Source organism: Crocuta crocuta, unplaced genomic scaffold (genome assembly GCF_008692635.1).
Source record: "Crocuta crocuta isolate KB4526 unplaced genomic scaffold, BGI_CrCroc_1.0 scaffold910, whole genome shotgun sequence".
Classification (NCBI taxonomy): Eukaryota; Metazoa; Chordata; class Mammalia; order Carnivora; family Hyaenidae; genus Crocuta; species Crocuta crocuta.
In genome coordinates this window covers 7310-13280 of record NW_027529591.1, presented here as the reverse complement: position 1 = coordinate 13280, position 5971 = coordinate 7310, and positions in this window count along the sequence as shown.

Genomic DNA, 5971 nt, shown 5'->3' with positions numbered 1-5971 from the left:
GTGGCATTGAATATTAATATGATATTGTAATTACTTTTAAGCTGCTTGTCTAATATTTGATGTTGTTCAAAGGAAACAGTAATAGTGCTCATTTGAAAAGACCTGTATTTAGTATTATTAGCTCAAATAGAACTAAACAAAGTGATTTTAAAAACAAGGTTTGGGGGCACCTGAGTGGCTCAGTTGGTTCAGTGTCCAACTCTTGATTTTGAATCAGGTCATGATCCCAAGGTCCTGGGATTTGACCCCACGTGGGGCTCTGTGCCGAGTGGAGCCTGCTTAAGATTCTTTCTCCATCTCTTCCTCTCTCCTTCCTTCCCTCTCTCTCTCTTTCCCTGTCTCTCTTTCCCACCCTCTCTCTCTCTCCCTCTCTCTCTCTCTCCCTCTACCCCTCCCACCACTCACATTCTCTTTCTCTAAAAAAACAAAAACCCAAAACACAAGCTTTCGGTGATAAAATGATACAAACTTAGTATAAAAATGTTGGAATAGCGTATACTTTTATAAAGTAAAAGTTCTTGTTCCACACACGTCCAACCACAATCCTACTCTCCTTTTGATATAATTGTTCATCTAGTCCTAAGTTGTTTTCCTTGATTTAGGTCATGATTGACTCTACTTTGCCTTTTTTAAAAAAAAATTATACTTTATTTTTGAGACAGAGAGAGACAGAGCATGAGCAAGGAGGGTCAGAAAGAGAGGGAGACCCAGACTCTGAAGCAGGCTCCAGGCTCTGAGCTAGCTGTCAGCACAGAGCCCGACGCAGGGCTTGAACCCACGAACTGTGAGACCATGACTTGAGCCGAAACTGGACTCAACCGACTGAGCCACCCAGGCGCCCCTCTACTTTGCCTTTAAGACCATGTTGCAAGATGGGTGTGTGGGTACGTGTGGGTACCTGCATTTCCCGCATCAGTGCATGCTTGAGAAGATTTTCTGTTGCCTACAAAGTAGGCAAATAACCCTGTCATGTAAGCCCAGGGGACATTGTTCACGTAGAATGGTGAGGGGATGTGTGGACAGCTATGTATACAGGGAGACTGCCATGTGAAGGTGAAGGCAGAGATCATGGCGACGGAGCAGAAGCTAAGTGTGATGGTTAAGGTTATGTATCAACTTGCCCGGGTCACGGGGTACACAGATGTTTGGAGAAACATTATTCTTGGTGTGTCTGTGAGGGTGCTTTGAATGAGATTAACATTTGAATTAGTAGATTGAGTAAAACAAATTGGCCCCTAATGTGAGTGGGGCTCTTTCAATCAGTAGAAGACCTGAAGACCACAAGAAAGCTGAACGTCCTATGAATATCAGGGAATTCCTCCTGCCTGACTGAGCTATGATATGGATCTTTTCTGGCCTTCCGAATTGCACTGAAACATTGGCTTTCCTGCGAAGTCACACCTGCCGGCTTGCCGACTGCAACCTACACTTACACTGCGGGCCCTCCTTGCTGATGGAAGACCTCAGGACTTCCTAGCCTCTGTAAGAACACAGGCCAATTCTGTTTTTTTCTTTCCCCTTTTTTGTTTACTCTTTTAATGTATGTTGTTTTAAATTAGGCTTCATGCCCAATGTGAGGCTTAAACCAAGGACCCTGAGATCAACAGTTGTAAGCTCTTCTGACTGAGCCAGCCAAGCACCCCATAAATACTGTTTTATTAAGGCTCCCCACAAGCTAATTCTTTTTTTATATGCTTATTTATTTATTTTTGAGAGAGAGAGAGAGAGAGAACAAGCAGAGGAGGGGCAGAGAGAGGGGAGTAGAGGATCCAAAGCAGGTTCCTCCCTGTTAGCACAGAGTCTGATGCGGGGCTCGAACTCATGAACTGTGGGATCATGATATGATCTGATATCAGAAACTTAACTGACTGAGCCACCCGGGTGCCCCGCCACGAGCCAGTTCTTTATGATAAATCTGTCTCTATCAACCTACCTACCTACCTACCTACCTACTTATCTACCTGTCTGTCTGTCTGTCCATCGTATTTGGTCTGTTTCTTCAGAGAACCCTGACTAATCCTCTAAAAATCGCCACATCCTGACAGCGCGCCAGGCAAAGACCCGGAACGCATTCCCCCTCCCAGCCCTCAGAGGGAACAGCACGGCCCACACGTGATCTCTGACATCCAGTCCCCAGAACTGTGACACCATACATTTCTGTTATTTACTCCACTGAGTTTGAGGCAAACTAATAAGCCTTCTGCCACTACCAATCGCGGAAGAGAGTGTAAAAGGCAGCCGCTATATCCCCTTATAAAACAGTGATTTCTCCAGTTCTGAATTGTTGGAAGGATCACAAACATGCAGAGGTTAACGCATTGCTCTTCTTTTCCACATTTACACCCTTTTTGTTAATGGCTTTTATTTCTTAAGTGTTTTTGGTTTCCATGTTATTTACTTATACCAGTCCATTCTGGTCCCTGATGTTTCTAATGTGGTTTCATTTAAGCAATGGCTTTATTTCTTACTATTTTTTTAAAGAAGTATTTTTAATTTGATTTTATTTATTTTTATCTTAGAGAGAGCACTGTGGGAGAGTGAAAGGGACAGAGAGAGAGAGAGAGAGATTCCCAAGAAGGCTCCATGCTTGGCACGGGGCCAGAGTTGGGATTTGACACCATGACCCTGAGATCATGACTTGAGACAAAATCTAGAGTCCGACACTGAAACACATTGAACCCCTATTTCTTCCTATTTTTACATGAACTTGGCCAGTTCATTGTTATCTGTTTATTTTCTTCTTTATTTTATCATTTATCCTTTAATTTCACTTTTTCCATTATTTAAAATTTCTGAGTACTATTAAAAAAGAGTTCTTCTTACACTACCTGGGAGTCATTCTTTTCCCTAGAATTATACTTTCTCTGCTTTTGGTACTTGTGTTTGTTGTGTTACCTTGTTCTGGTTCTTACTTCTTTGTTTCTGACTTTTGTTAACAGAGCATCAACCCACCATCTCATTTATTTAAACTCCTGCTTACTACTTGATTCCAATGACAGCAACCTTAACTCACCTTTAAGGTGAGTTGCTTCATAACGGATTGGGGGGAAGTGTGAAGTATGGACAAAGGGAAGGTCACTGGTAGTTAAAAAGGTGGTTCTTACATGATTCCCACTTCTGATTTGACTCCTTTTTATTTACGTTTTATTTTTGAGAGACAGGGAGAGCACTTCTGTGCATGAGTGGGGGAGGGGCAGGCCGAGGGAGACAGCATCCAAAAGGGGTTCAAACTCACACACTCTGAGATCATGACCTGAGCCAAAGTCGGACACTTAACTGACTGAGTCACCCAGGCGCCCCTGATTTGACTCCCTTTGGTTGACGCTAGAATCTGCAGTGCTCCCGGCCTGCCTTCATGTCTTCTCCTGGTTTCTTTTTTTTTTTTTTCAAAACAAATTTTTTTGTAATGTGAATGTTTTCTTTATTTTTGAGAGAGAGACAGAGCACGCACAAAGGATGGGCAGAGAAAGAGGGAGACAGAATCCACGAAGCAGGTTCCAGGCTCTGAGCTGTCACACAGAGCCTGACGCAGGGCTGGAACGTGTGAACCACAATATCATGACCTGAGCTGAAGTCAGATGCTCAGCGACCGAAACACCCAGGGGCCCCTCAGAGTGTATTTACTTAAGTCATCTCAACACCCAACGTGGGGCTTGAACTCCCAACCCCAATCCAAGACTTGCACGCTTCTCCAACTGAGCCGGCCAGGGGCCGCTTTCTTTTGTTGGATGAAATCTGCACATTCTATCATATCTGAAAAGACGAGTCACAGCTCTGCATTCTTCCTCTATATGTGGTTTGTGTCTCATTCTATTCCTACTATGATTGCCAATGGAATTTTCTTCCCAAGATTTTAACTTTTGGTTCACAGCTTTAACAATGAGTTTCTAATCTCTAGTCTACAAAAAGCCACTTGGAATCAAGTTGGGTAAACGAAAGGTATGTGTTGAAACATCATGGAGAAACACAGTGTACAGCTCTGGGCAGCACGACCCAGGGCTCCCATCAGGCTCTGCGAACAATGGACCAGGGACAGCTCTGGGTCCCCGTGCCCTGCTCATGTCTCAGCGTCCTTAGGTGTAGCACGCAGGGGTTAGTGGAATCGGCTCTAAGCTCTCAACAGTTCTAAAATGTTAGTTAGGACAGTCAACGTGATTTCATGCACCACAATTGAATTATTTCAGGGAAGAGGAACCAGGTTTGGAAAGGGTTCTCTAACGGGGCTAGGTGCAGGGGGCTGAGCAGGCAAAAGTATATTGCCGATGTTCGTTCGGTGGCCTCACGTTGACCTGTGGCAGTGAGAACAGTCTGTCCAAAGGAACAAAGTACTTTGTACGGCAGTTTTGCCGTTTTGCCTTCGGAGAGGAGTAACGGTGTTAGCATCTGTACTGGATGCTACCAGAACTTTGGTTCCCGGACAGATGCATGTTTCCTTTGGAAAGGTCCCTTCCAGTTAGAAGCGTATTCGTAATGCACAAGCAGTGTGTCCGTGTAGCCTGCTGTCCGGGGCTGTCTGGTATCCCTCGGAGCACAGGCCCCTTTACACACATCAGGGAGCCCTTTCCTCCTCTTCCCTTCCAGCTGCCTCTAATGGGGAGGGGGGGCAAGGAGAGGAGGGCAGGCAAATGAAAGGAGGGAGAGAGGGGGGCCCCAGCCCTTCCTGGTTACATTTGCACTTCTTGTTCCCGTCCCTGTCCGCACCGCGGGAGGCCAGAGGAGGGGTGGGCATCGTGTCCCCTCTTGCAGAGCCTTCGGGATGACAGGCACCTTCCCCGGCGACTTGGCCCTGGCTGCCCAGGCACTGGGCAGGGGATGCTGCCACGCTCCATAGGAAGGACTCGTCTCAGAAGAGGCTCTGAGCCCCGGATGAACCCAGGCTGCAGAAGGTCCCTGAGGAGGATGGGTGTGGGCGTGGCCGGCCCTGTGCATGGGTGGGGGGGGAGGGGCAGGACTGACTTCTGAGGCCAATCTCTCTTTCCTCCCCCCTTTCTGGCTCCCTCTCCCACTCCATCTCTGTCTCTGTGTCTCTCTGCCAGCCTCTGCCTTTTGGGATGTCTTCCTTGTGCTTCGGACTTTTGGAGGCACGAACGGAGCCCTCCAGATGTGGCTGAAATGCAGCCCTCCAGGAAGGTTGCAGGGCAGGGACGTCCTTGCGGTCCAACTGGCACAGGATGTTGGCCCGTGAGGACGCCTCTCCAGCCTCCAAACACACCTTTCTTCCCCCTCCCCCGTCAAGAGCGGGGCCTCATGGGGAGGCACTCCGAGCGGCACTGCGCGTGGCACTGCCCGGGGTGGGCCTGTGCGCAGGGTCAGGCACCCCTGGGAGAGGCAGGGTAGGCGGTGTCAGCTGCTGGGGACAGTCCCAGTTGTGGGAACCTCAGTGCCACCTGCAGCGCCGGGTCGGGTCTAGGCCACATGTGTGCCTGGCGCCAGAGGGTGCATCGCGAAGTCCCTCTGCGCTGCCCGTCCCGTCGCTCAAGGCGGTATCTGTGAGATTAGTACCCATTGGCACGGACCCTCTAGGGTCTTTTTTCTTCTAATGTTTTATTTATTTTTGAGAGACAGAGACAGCGTGAGCAGCTGCTGGGAGCAGTACAAGTTCTGGGAACCTCAGCGCCACCTGCAGCGCCAGGTCGGGTCTAGTCCACACATGTGCACCCACACTGCCGGCCACCAGAGGGTGCATCGCGAAGTCCCAATGCGCTGCCCGTCCTGTCACTCAAGGTGATATTCGTGAGATTCGTCCTGGTTAAACGGGCCACCTTGGTCCCAAGCATCACCGCCCAAAGTGCCTCCGTTTCTGTGAGTGGTGAGGGACAGGGTGCCGGAAGCCGCCCCTCCGGGGACACCAGAGGCTGAATCAGATTGCACGTGGGGAGGGGACAGGCTCAGGGAGGAGGTGACGGGATGCAGAGGCCTTGAGTTGTCCTGTTAACCCAAGGCTGGAGGGGCGGGGAGGAGAGGGGACCCT